The sequence below is a fragment of the Lucilia sericata genome, unplaced genomic scaffold (assembly GCF_015586225.1).
Source record: "Lucilia sericata isolate MDLA Ls3-8-SP2 unplaced genomic scaffold, ASM1558622v1 Contig001060F_arrow, whole genome shotgun sequence".
NCBI classification, from domain to species: Eukaryota; Metazoa; Arthropoda; class Insecta; order Diptera; family Calliphoridae; genus Lucilia; species Lucilia sericata.
The window spans coordinates 103,583-117,585 of NW_023995037.1; the positions used below are offsets into that span (position 1 = coordinate 103,583).

Sequence of the window (14,003 nt, forward strand, 5' to 3'; positions counted from 1 at the left end):
AGTCTAGTCTATAGTCTAGTCTATAGTCTAGACTATATATAGACTATATATAGTCTATAGTCTAGTCTATAGTCTAGTCTATAGTATAGTCTATAGTCTAGTCTATAGTCTAGTCTATAGTCTAGACTATATATAGACTATATATAGTCTATAGTCTAGTCTATAGTCTAGTCTATAGTATAGTCTATAGTCTAGTCTATAGTCTAGTCTATAGTCTAGTCTATAGTCTAGTCTATAGTCTAGTCTATAGTCTAGTCTATAGTCTAGTCTATAGTCTAGTCTATAGTCTAGTCTATAGTCTAGTCTATAGTCTAGTCTATAGTCTAGTCTATAGTCTAGTCTATAGTCTAGTCTATAGTCTAGTCTATAGTCTAGTCTATAGTCTAGTCTATAGTCTAGTCTATAGTCTAGTCTATAGTCTAGTCTATAGTCTAGTCTATAGTCTAGTCTATAGTCTAGTCTATAGTCTAGTCTATAGTCTAGTCTATAGTCTAGTCTATAGTCTAGTCTATAGTCTAGTCTATAGTCTAGTCTATAGTCTATAGTCTAGTCTATAGTCTAGTCTATAGTCTAGTCTATAGTCTAGTCTATAGTCTAGTCTATAGTCTAGTCTATAGTCTAGTCTATAGTCTAGTCTATAGTCTAGTCTATAGTCTAGTCTATAGTCTAGTCTATAGTCTAGTCTATAGTCTAGTCTATAGTCTAGTCTATAGTCTAGTCTATAGTCTAGTCTATAGTCTAGTCTATAGTCTAGTCTATAGTCTAGTCTAGTCTAGTCTAGTCTAGTCTATAGTCTAGTCTATAGTCTAGTCTATAGTCTAGTCTAGTCTATAGTCTAGTCTATAGTCTAGTCTATAGTCTAGTCTATAGTCTAGTCTATAGTCTAGTCTATAGTCTAGTCTATAGTCTAGTCTATAGTCTAGTCTATAGTCTAGTCTATAGTCTAGTCTATAGTCTATAGTCTAGTCTATAGTCTAGTCTATAGTCTAGTCTATAGTCTAGTCTATAGTCTAGTCTATAGTCTAGTCTATAGTCTAGTCTATAGTCTAGTCTATAGTCTAGTCTATAGTCTAGTCTATAGCCTAGTCTATAGTCTAGTCTATAGTCTAGTCTATAGTCTAGTCTATGTCTAGTCTATAGTCTAGTCTATAGTCTAGTCTATAGTCTAGTCTATAGTTAGTCTATAGTCTATAGTCAAAACTATAGACTAGACTGAAATCCATATGTCTTCAAAAATTTTAAATTTCTTTGAAAATTTGAAATTTTTTTGAAAATTCGAATTTTTTTTGAAAATTTGAAGTTTGTTCGAAAATTTTAAAATTCTTCCAAAATTTTAAATATCTTCGAAAAATCATCAAAAATGTGAAATTTCATTGAAATTTTGAATACTTTTTCGAAAATTATTAATTTATAAAATTATATTTCTTATTCGAAAATATTTATTAGAGTATATGGACTTAGAAGAGATTTAAATTTTGTGTAGTTAATTTCAAATATAATATCAATTGTAGAAAAGAACACTTTCTGTAAGTGGCCTCCCAACAACTGGAAACAATTTGCTAAATGTGTTTTTTTACAACAAATGACAATGGCGTTGACAAAAATTACACAAAATTTTACTCATTTATTTTGGATAATTTTTTTAGATTTTCTACATTTTGGCAGAACAATGGCTGAACGTGAAGACAATTCACATTTTTTTCATTATTTGATATATGTTGTTGTTGTTGTTGTTGGTTTCAGTTTTTTTTTTTTAAATATTGTAGTATTGTGTGTCATGAAACGAACGTCCTTCAGCCTAAAGGGATTACTTAACATAAAGAATAGAATGAAGCGAGAGTGAGAGAAAAGAGACAGAAGAGGTGGTGGGGATGGAAAAAATGTATCTAGTAGTGTGTATGTGACAATGGACACAATAATATGGGAAAGAATAGTTTGGAGGCTTAACCACAAACGCACTTAAAAAACAAACTAATTGTACACTTTTATTTATAAGATTTATTTTTGTTTTTTTTTTTTCTTTTGGGAATAACGTTCGGTGGGGGTGTTTGGGGTTTTTTTGCTTAATAAAATTGCTAGAACGTGATTTTTTTTGTTAACCATATGTATGTGTTAATACTGTCACAGACCGCAGCACAACAGGAAGGAAAATAGGCAAAGCATTCAGGCGGCAGGAGTTTGGTCTGTCAGCCACAGCTGCCAGTATAAAGGATTCATATACTTATGTACTCTACTCGTACTTTGAATTGTTAGAAATTGTGAAAAAACTATGCTGTAAGGTCTCCTATAAGGGGGAGGTATTTTGGGTGATTTTATCCCTTTTAGAGTATGGGGGTGTTGTATAACACTAAACTCTTAGGTAACAGCTGAGAAATGACGTAAGACTTGAAGGGGTAGTTAATAAAAGTTATAATTTTCAGTAAAATAAAATCAAAGAAATACAAAAAATTAGCACAGTCTTTACAAAAGAGAGAAATCATAATTGAGAGAGTGAAATGTAGAGAGTAAAACTTAAAGAGGGGGAGTTAAATGCGCTCATAATTGTAATAAAAAGTAGACAGAGAGTATGTATAAATATTAATCACGTGGTTATACAATATTTATAAAAGTAATCAGAAAATTTGAAAAGTCGCCCTGTTTTAATAAAACTTTTACGAAATTTTTCGCCTTAATTTTACCAATATCTTTAAAACTGAACTGTGTTATCATTAGCTCTAATTTAAAATTTCCTTTTTCTTTAAATTTTTAGCCTCCTGTACTCCCTAACTCTCTTTTTCATGTTATTCTCTTCCTTGATATGCCTTTTCTTGTCTTTCTTTTTTACTGCTCTTCTTCTCTTTTTCTATTAAATCATTTTTAATCAATATATATTATTATATAGAAATTACTTATATAGAATTTTCTTTTCCTATTATACTTTAACTTTCTTACTTCTTTTCCCACAAATTTATTGCCTCATTTGCCTTAATTCCTTTGCTTTGAACCTGCGCTTTTGATCCTGTGCACCTAAAGTAAAAAAAGAACGATAGAAACTTATAAAGCACTTAATCCAAAGGGCGAGTTTACAGTCATTTTTTCAGTTTTTTCCTTTTCCTTTGGCCTAAGGGTGTTGTTGTGTTTTTAGGTATTTTAGTACTTCACACTAATAATGAGAGCTTTGCGATAAATAGAGAGTAAATAGATGAGTGCTAGAGAGCTTTTATAGAAAGCTTTTAAAAGGATTTACTTTGTAAGTTGTTGGAAAAGAAAAGAAAGTTCACGAATTTTGTAAAATGTAATAGATTATTTTAAGGCTAGGGAGTAGTAGTAATAATGTAACATAATCCCATCAGTTCGCTAAGGAATCTAAAATCCACCTGGTTGGTTATAATTAGTCGTTCGTCACGAATGTCTATATATTTGATACTTAAACAAAAATTTAAGCGAAAACGTGCAACGTTATACATATATTTATGCCTTTGGACTAGCTTTTTGATTGTATCTTTGAAATCTATGGAGTGAGGATAGAATTTCTCCTAGGACAAGCACATGTTATAATAGACTGTAGTCTATTCTAGACTAGAAACTAGACTATAGACTACACTATAGACTGGACTATAGACAAGACTATAGACTGGACTATAGACTAGACTATAGACTAGACTATAGACTAGGCTATAGATCAGACTATAGACAAGGCTATAGAGTAGATTATAGACTATAAACTAGACTCGACTATACACTATGGACTATAGACTACAGACTATAGACTAGACTATAGACTACAGACTATAGGCTAGACTATAGACTAGACTAGACTATAGACTAGATTATAGACTAGATCAGCGGTTCCCACCATTTTTTACTTCGCGGACCCCTTGAGGAATTTATTTAATTTCACGGACCCCCATACATATTTTGATATCTTATTCTTATAAATAACACTGTGATACAAAAGTGAAGAAAAATAAAATGCAGGCGTTCTCATATACCAATTCTATTTCGTTATAGTCCATAGAGTACGAATATATTTTTAGTTTTCCCCTATCACTTCGTTAACTTACTTTTTAAGAGCAAAAGATGCGAAAAAGAGCCATTTTTGAAGTTTTAAATTTGAAAAATCATAAGTTTAGTAGTTTTCATCCGATTTTCAAATCCGATATTTTTTTTAATGATACAAGTGTCTTTTAATCCAAAAAAAGAAATCCAAAATTTATGGTCAAATGTCTGAGTTACGGTCGTTTAAGTAAAAAAACTCACACTTTTTTAAAAAAATTTCATTTTCATCATGCTCTACTTTGACCATGAGGCAGTGAGTTCATCTTTTATTACTTTCCTGAAGAATCACATAAAGGAAGGTTTCTAAAACTTGTTATTTCATAAAAATCTATGAAAAACTGGATGATTTATGCCAATTTTTCTAATAGCATGTTTCTCGAATTTTTGGTTTTCTCCATACAAATTAATTTTTGTATAAAAATGTTTATAAACATTTTTTAAACTTGTTACAAAGAAAACCAGAAACATGAACGTTTTTGTATGGAAGAAATATGCTATATTTTTATAAAACTTAGCACAACTCATAACCTTTTTCATCGATTATCATAAATTGACCATCATTGGAAACCCAACTTAATGTGCCTTTTTTCAAATGTAATAAAAGCTAAAGTTACTACTTCATGGCCAACGTAGAGCAGTATGAAAATTAAAAATTGTGAAAAAAGTGTTAGTTTTTTTACTTAAATGACCATAACCAAGACATTAATCATAAATTTTGGATTTATTTTTTTGGGTTGAAAGACAACACTTGTATCTTTAAAACAAAATATCCAATTTGAAAATCGGTTGCAAACTACCAAACATATATTTTTTTTAAAGTTAAAACTTCAAAAATAGCTATTTTTCACAACTTTTGCTCTTAAAAAGGAACTAAACGAAGTGATCGGGAAAAATTAAAAATAAATTCCTACTCTATGGACTATAACGAAATGGAATTGGTATATGAGAACCCCTGCATTTTTTTGCTGTATCACTGTGTAATTGTTCGTCCGAAAATTGTCTTAGTCCTGGTCCATAAACCCTATAAAATATTCCCGTACATTGAGAACATTTAGTATTTCGGAGATGTTTTCAATTTCATGGTTTTAAATATAGAATGACTTCTAACATGATGTTTAATTTTATGATCGTGAGAGCTTTCATGTTCATTTCTCGTCAAGGTAGAGAAAAGGTTTCTTTAACAAGTATTGTCGACATGTGCTTAAAGAGTCATGTTTCTAAATTTTTTTGCGATTGCATAGGAGTGAGCTGAGTATGTAAGCTAAGTTTTCGGGAAAATATGTGAAAGTTAGACTTCTTCGATGTTGTTGCATATAGAGAATATTTTTTATTCATTTTCGTTCGTCTTCGCGGACCCCCTAGGATTTTGCTACGGACCACTAGGGGTCCGCGGACCCCCTTTTGGGAACCGTTGGACTAGATTATAGAGTAGACTATAGACTAGACTATAGACTAGACAATATATTAGACTATAGACTAGACTATAGACTAGACTATTGACTAGACTATAGACTAGACTATAGACTAAACTATAGGCTAGACTATAGATTAGACTATCGAGTAGACTATCGACTAGACTATAGACTAGACTATCGACTAGACTATAGACTAGACTATAGACTAGACTATAGACTAGACTATAGACTAGACTATGGACTAGACTATAGACTGACTATAGACTAGACTATAGACTAGACTATAGACTAGACTATAGACTAGACTATAGACTAGACTATAGACTAGACTATAGACTAGACTATAGACTAGACTATAGACTAGACTACTAGACTAGACTATAGACTAGACTATAGACTAGACTATAGACTAGACTATAGACTAGACTATAGACTAGACTATAGACTAGACTATAGACTAGACTATAGACTAGACTATAGACTAGACTATAGACTAGACTATAGACTAGACTATAGACTAGACTATAGACTAGACTATAGACTAGACTATAGACTAGACTATAGACTAGACTATAGACTAGACTATAGACTAGACTATAGACTAGACTATAGACTAGACTATAGACTAGACTATAGACTAGACTATAGACTAGACTATAGACTAGACTATAGACTAGACTATAGACTAGACTATAGACTAGACTATAGACTAGACTATAGACTAGACTATAGACTAGACTATAGACTAGACTATAGACTAGACTATAGACTAGACTATAGACTAGACTATAGACTAGACTATAAACTAGACTATAGACTAGACTATAGACTAGACTATAGACTAGACTATATACAAGACTATAGACTAGACTATAGACTAGACTATAGACTAGACTATAGACTAGACTATAGACTAGACTATAGACTAGACTATAGACTAGACTATAGACTAGACTATAGACTAGACTATAGACTAGACTATAGACTAGACTATAGACTAGACTATAGACTAGATTTTAGACTAGACTACAGACTAGACTATAGACCAGACTATAGACTAGACTATAGACTAGACTATAGACTAGATTATAGACTAGACTATAGACTAGACTATAGACTAGACTATAGACTAGACTATAGACTTGAATATAGACCAGACTATAGACTAGACTAGTCTATAGACTATAGACTAGACTAGTCTATAGTCTATAGACTATAGTCTAGTCTATAGTGTAGTCTATAGACTAGACTATAGACTAGACTATAGACTAGACTATAGACTAGACTATAGACTAGACTATAGACTAGACTATAGACTAGACTATAGACTAGACTATAGACTAGACTATAGGACTAGACTATAGACTAGACTATAGACTAGACTATAGACTAGACTATAGACTAGACTATAGACTAGACTATAGACTAGACTATAGACTAGACTATAGACCATACTATAGACTAGACTATAGACTAGACTATAGACTAGACTATAGACTAGACTATAGACTAGGACTATAGACTAGACTATAGACTAGACTATAGACTAGACTAGACTATAGCCTAGACTATAGACTAGACTATAGACTAGACTATAGACTAGACTATAGAACTAGACTAATAGACTAGACTATAGACTAGACTATAGACTAGACTATAGACTAGACTATAGACTAGACTATAGACTAGACTAATAGACTAGACTATAGACTAGACTATAGGGACTAGACTAGACTATAGACTAGACTATAGACTAGACTATAGACTAGACTATAGACTAGACTAGACTATAGACTAGACTATAGACTAGACTATAGACTAGACTATAGACTAGACTATAGACTAGACTATAGACTAGACTATAGACTAGACTATAGACTAGACTATGACTAGACAGATAGACTAGACTATAGACTAGACTATACTAGACTAGACTAGACTAGAGACTAGACTATAGACTAGACTAGACTAGACTATAGACTAGACTATAGACTAGACTATAGACTAGACTATAGACTAGACTATAGACTAGACTATAGACTAGACTAATAGACTAGAGACTAACTAAGACAGACTATAGACTAGACTATAGACTAGACTATAGACTAGACTATAGACTAGACTATAGACTAGACTATAGACGAGACTATAGACTAGACTATAGACTAGACTATAGACGAGACTATAGACTAGACTATAGACTAGACTATAGACTAGACTATAGACTAGACTATAGACTAGACTATAGACTAGACTATAGACTAGACTATAGACTAGACTATAGACTAGACTAGAAACTAGACTATAGATAGACTAGACTATAGACTAGACTATAGACTAGACTATAGACTAGACTATAGACTAGACTATAGACTAGACTATAGACTAGACTATAGACTAGACTATAGACTAGACTATAGACTAGACTATAGACTAGACTATAGACTAGACTATAGACTAGACTATAGACTAGACTATAGACTAGACTATAGACTAGACTATAGACTAGACTATAGACTAGACTATAGACTAGACTATAGACTAGACTATAGACTAGACTATAGACTAGACTATAGACTAGACTATAGACTAGACTATAGACTAGACTACTAGACTAGACTATAGACTAGACTATAGACTAGACTATAGACTAGACTATAGACTAGACTATAGACTAGACTATAGACTAGACTATAGACTAGACTATAGACTAGACTATAGACTAGACTATAGACTAGACTATAGACTAGACTATAGACTAGACTATAGACTAGACTATAGACTATAGACTAGACTAGACTAGACTATAGACTAGACTATAGACTAGACTATAGACTAGACTATAGACTAGACTATAGACTAGACTATAGACTAGGACTATAGACTAGACTATAGACTAGACTATAGACTAGACTATAGACTAGACTATAGACTAGACTATAGACTAGACTATAGACTAGACTATAGACTAGACTATAGACTAGACTAGACTATAGACTAGACTATAGACTAGACTATAGACTAGACTATAGACTAGACTGTATACTAGACTGTATACTAGACTATAGACTAGACTATAGCCTACTCTATAGCCTAGTCAATAGTTTAGTCTATAGTCTAGTCTATAGTCTAGTCTATAGTCTAGTCTATAGTTTAGTCTATAGTCTAGTATATAGACTAATCTATAGTCTAACACATATTCTATTCTATAGTGTAGTCTGTAGTCTAGTCTAAAGTCTAATCTGTAGTGTAGTATAGAGCTTAATCTATAGTATGGTTTATATTATAGTCTACAGCACAGACTACCTAGTCTAGTCTGCAATTTCATTTATTAGCAAAATACTTCAAATTCAAATTTAAACATTTTAACGGCTTTAAGCTTTTTCAATTAATTAGCAAAAAAACTTTTTCCATTTTATATAGAATAAAACAACCCCAAAAAATTAACATGAAAAGCTCTCTATTGACGTCGCTCTTACGCTCAATGTGCGCTATTATTGGTGGTACTAATCAAATACCAATGATTGTTGTACTAAAACAACTTACAAACACACACACGAACCCATAGTTTATCCATAGAAAAGAAGCAATTTTAGAACAAAAATTGTAAAGCCCCCTACCCCTGGTCTGGCTATGGGTAGTGAAAAAAAAAGCACAACACACACAATTGTAGTAAAGTCGTTTCAGGCAACGAATACCATTAAACAAATTTTGAACACAGAAAATAAAACTTCTCTTTCAGTTGCAGTAAAGACACTATCATTGGCGTTTCAACTCTGGACGACATACGGTAGAATTTTGAATACGGATTAAAAACCCCAATTTATATTACAGATAGTGCAAAAGAAGAAAAAAAAATAAGAAAGAATTATTATATATACTTAGGTATATATAAGGAAAAAAGTACATATATATAGTGAAAAAAAAATATTATATATGGATTAAAGAAAGAATTAACTTTTTTTGGAACTAAAAGAAAAAAACATTAAAAGGATTTAGTGCAAATAAAGACTTTTTGAAAATTGTAAAAATATATATATAAAGTTTTGACTGTTTAAGTGAAAATTGTGGGTTATTTGTGTTTGGAGTATTTAAAAAAAAAAATTGAAAAAAAATATCCTTGTAACACTTATATACATACAAAAATTCGATTTTTTTTCTTTTACTATGGGTGAAAAAAAGGAACTTTTTTTTCCTAAAAGAAAAGACTGTTATATAAAATTATCATTTTACAGTTTGGAAGATTCAATTTAAAAAAACTTTTTTTTATTATAAAAAATATGATAAACTTTTATAGAATTGAAAAACTGAAAGATTTTTTTTTTAAGTTAAGGAAAATATTGTGTAACAATTTTACATACATTATTAACGGAAAAATCAATAACGGGGAAAAAAAACAGTTAAAAGAGCAAGAAGCTTAAGAAAAAACTTTTTAATATTTTTAAAAGTTTTTTTTTTAGGTTTTTAGGTTTAAATTAAGGAAAAAAGAACATATTTCTAAAATTTAGTTAAAATATTTGACTTTTCTTTAAAAACTAAAGAAAATTTAGAAAAATTTTTCATTTTCCTAAAAGAAAAATTATCCTGTTTTGTATGTAATAGTAAAAAAAAAGAAGAGAGTTTTTATTATAACATACAGAGAGAGAGAGAGAGAGAGTGTGTGTTAAGAAAAGCAAAATGGTGGTTGTAAAAGTTCATAAAGAGAGAGAAAGAGTGCATAACAGTAAATTATGCGTACAAGGACTTTTTTCCTTTTACTCTTCCTTATCCTAACACTTTTATTAAAGTTTTCTTTATCCTTAATTCTTATTATATAGCAAAGCTCTCTTGCTCTTGTCCTAACTGTATAACTATTTCTAGCTGTGTTTCACTTTTAAACACGCAAACTCTTTTAAGCTTTAATACACTCTCTTTTACGCTCTTTCTCTCTCTCTCTCTCTTTCCTCTTTTGCTTTCATTAAAAGGACTTCTTTAGTATTAGAAAAAAAAGTGTTATAACAAAAAAAAAGAAGAATAAAGCAAAAAAAAAAGTCGTGTAAATAAATTACGTTTAATATGTGTCAGTAGGATAAGTTTGTGTGTGCGTAAGGGTACTGCTGCCATTTCTTAATAATTCCGAAAAAAGTAGAGTAATGTTTGCATTTAATTGTACAAATACCAATACTTAAGGAGATATAAAAACTTCTCAAAAAAAAAAAAAAAAAAAAAAAAACGAAATCTTTTGTGTTCAAAATTGTTTTTCTGTTTGAAACCCTATTGCCTTAGTAACACATAAGGGGTTTCTTTTTTATAATTTTTATTCCTTTTTTCTTTTGAATAGAGGTTAACTTCTTACATTTTAAAAATAAAGTGTTTCGTAATTATTAAAAAAAAAAAAATAAATAAATAAAAATATTTTCATTTTAAGAAAAAAGCCACGCCCTCTAGTAATATTAAAAGTTAAATAATAACTTTGTTATAATAAAAACTTACATTTTAACATAACCCTAGTTTTCAATATTTTTGAAAATAAAATCAAATTTTTTTTTTTTTAATATTTTCCATTAAAAATTGTATTTCTATATACAATTTTCTTCAAATTTTTCTACTAAAATTTTACCCTTCAACAGCTAATTACTCGTTTAATGTCACATTGAATGCTCTCAATATACTCTCTCCAGAATTTTATGACATTTTCTTATTTGTCAAAGTGACAAGTTAAGCTTTTTTTCATGTTAAAACGACATATTTAAGAACTATTTATTTGAGTTTAAAAGTTTTTCTATATGTTTCTCAGAAATATATCAAATATTCTAAAAATTTTCCAAAAAATATTAAATAAAAAGTCAAAAATAAGACTTTTTTTTAAAAACTTTAAACTTTTTTCTTATTTTTTCCGTATTCTTTTAACAAATTTCCTTTATTTACAATCTGGCAACCTTATTTGCTTAGTTAACATCAGGCAACTTTAGCTGTTTGAAACAAATATTCTAAAATTGTGGTAGATTTTACTCAAGACTTTAGAAAGCAGACAAAATATTAGAATTCCTCTCATTTTACTTTTTCTAAAATTGAATTATTTCACAATTTTCAAAAATATTTCGAAAGCTTCCTGAAGAATTGTTTTATAAAATAAGGAGTTCAGGAATTATTCCTGAATTGTATAAAAATTTCAAATTTTCCAAAATATTTATATGAACGGATTTATATTTAAAATTTCTTTTAAAATTCGAAATTCCCAACAAAATTACAACTTAATTACGTTTACAAAACTATTCAAAATAATTCGTTAACAAGAATCTAATAATAATCGAATCTTTCGTAATATTTACAAAATTTCATAACCTGGAAAATTTTTAAAGAAATTTTCTTTTCGAAGTTTCACTTACTCGATATCAAAATATGACATCTTCTATATTTTACCTTAATTTTCTAAAAACAAACATATATTATAGTTTTTAAAACCCGACATTTGCTAAATACATTACACACCCAGCAAAAACTTCACTTAACCGGTAAGCAGACAAGCTATATTGTTATTACATAAATTATACCGATATCAACTAGGAATTAAAAAACTAAACTCTTGTCTGTTCTTGATAAAAAAGTTCTTGATAATTGGTTACAATTATTATTCATCTTAATATAATAATGTGTTTAATAACGATCTCTCATTACCAAGTAATGTATGAAATAACTACTTTATATTTGAAGTAAAATTTGAATTTCAACTTTCCTTCACACGATTATATTTTCGCTTCGGAACCACCAGAGCCATAATCGGCCATAGATTGGTAACTCAGCAATCAACTGAAAGTTTTTTTCTCTCCGGAGAGAACTATTGGCCACATTTAAACAGCTACAATAAAAGTTCAACAGTGTTTGCTTCACCTCGGAACCACCAGAGTCATAATCGGCCAAAGACTGTCAACTCAGCAATCGAAAGTTGTCGAAAGTAAATCTCTAGTATGAATTGTAACTCCGGTGGGTTGGTTACTATTTGTAAGTTTATTGTTGATAAGTTCGTCGCATTTCTTGTTGGTCTTATTAAAACGAACTAGGCCGATTGCCGGCATGGTCCTAATGTTGAGATTAAGAAGTTAAACGTTAACTCAACCAACTTTTTCTAAAATGAAGATAGTTGCAACTTTTAACAAATTTCATTCCATTAGATCTGGGTCACTGGCCTTCTTCGAGATACTGCAGATCATGAGAAGGGACTTCTAATAAGTTCTAAGAGTCTTAGCTATTCTAAAGCAATAAAGTTTCAATAAAATTATAACGATTCTATTTCGTAGGAGATGAAATCGTTAAAACTCTAAGATTTATCTCTAACATAGATAACATTTTCTTATAAGTCCCAAAGTAATCAAATAAATAACATAGACCAGAAAATTTTATAACCCATAGACAATAGGAAACTTACATAAAGTACTGAGCTGGACTAAATCTGGCCTAAAAATTTCATCATTACATTATGTTAACGAGATATCAAGTCCTATAGATTGAAAAACCAACCATTTTTGGTTCTTTTTGAGATGTTATAACAGTGCAAAGATTGCTTTGAACAAACAAATTTGTTATATAAAGTTGTTGTTGTTTAAAAATCTCTTGTATTTATGGAGATATCATGCGTTAAAGTTTATGCCTGATAATTGTTTCCAATGTTAAATTAAATTAAGATATCTCGAAAAATAGATAGAAAAATAGAGAGGCTAGAACAGAGATTAAGCTTTTATTTTAAAGTCAATCAATGGGAGTTTTAGATGTCATCACAAACTCTATAAATAAAGGCGTTTTAGAGCTGTTATATTGACTCTAAAATGACCAAAACTGAGTAACTCTCCTAAATGTGATGTAATGCAGAAATTATGGTTATTAACTTTAAGTAACAATATCTCGAAAAAGTGAGAAGCTAGATCAGAGTTTAAGCTTTTATTTTTAAAGTCAATCGATTGGACTTTCCGCTGATATCTCTAAATTTATAAATAACGCAGTTTTCAAGCTGTTATAACGTCTGTATGGCTAAAATCGGAGTTTTTTCAAAATTTAGTAAACAAACAACTTGAAAACCTGATGAAACAGAGGAATTGTGAAACTAGATATGGATTCGAAAGTTAAGCCTAATCCTTTAGTAGTTTATACTAGGGTCTTAGGATTTCGACTTCTTTACAATTTTGTCAGTTTTATATAATTGTTAAAACTACATACATAATTTCAAAAGAAAATTTAAAATTTAGGCATTATTTGTTAATTTCTTAAATCGGATCACATTTTTCCGTTAAGTTAACGAAAAAGAAATTAAATATTTTCCAATCTCTTCTTTCTATAACTTTTCTTCTTTCCTTTTTTTACCAAATTTCTAATATAAAGCTTTACTATTAACTATGTTTATTCTATTACAACTTGATATTATAAAACTCTAGAAAATAGTTAATACTAGAGACATACATAGCTCCTATTAGGCCTGTAATAGAATCAAGACAAAAAAAAGCAGCCTTAAAGACTTGTAATAAACTTTTACAACTGTTACATTTGTAAGCTTTCTCTCAAACACACACACACAAGAAA

At 29.8% G+C, this 14,003-nt stretch overlaps 1 protein-coding gene across 10 annotated transcripts in view; it reads left to right on the top strand.

The window, feature by feature from the left end:
• The first annotated feature begins 9,129 nt into the window (after positions 1-9,129).
• Positions 9,130-14,003, top strand: part of LOC119609784 (sodium/potassium-transporting ATPase subunit beta-2) — a 40,690-nt gene continuing 35,816 nt past the window's right edge. For 2 of the 10 annotated variants that reach the window (XM_037964695.1, XM_037964705.1), the window contains exon 1: positions 9,130-9,243. The gene's annotated coding sequence lies outside the window, so the exon portion shown is untranslated. Of the gene's footprint in view, positions 9,357-9,501; positions 9,521-14,003 lie in introns of those variants that run through there. The other 8 variants (XM_037964701.1, XM_037964707.1, XM_037964704.1 and 5 more) reach the window with 7 other exon arrangements.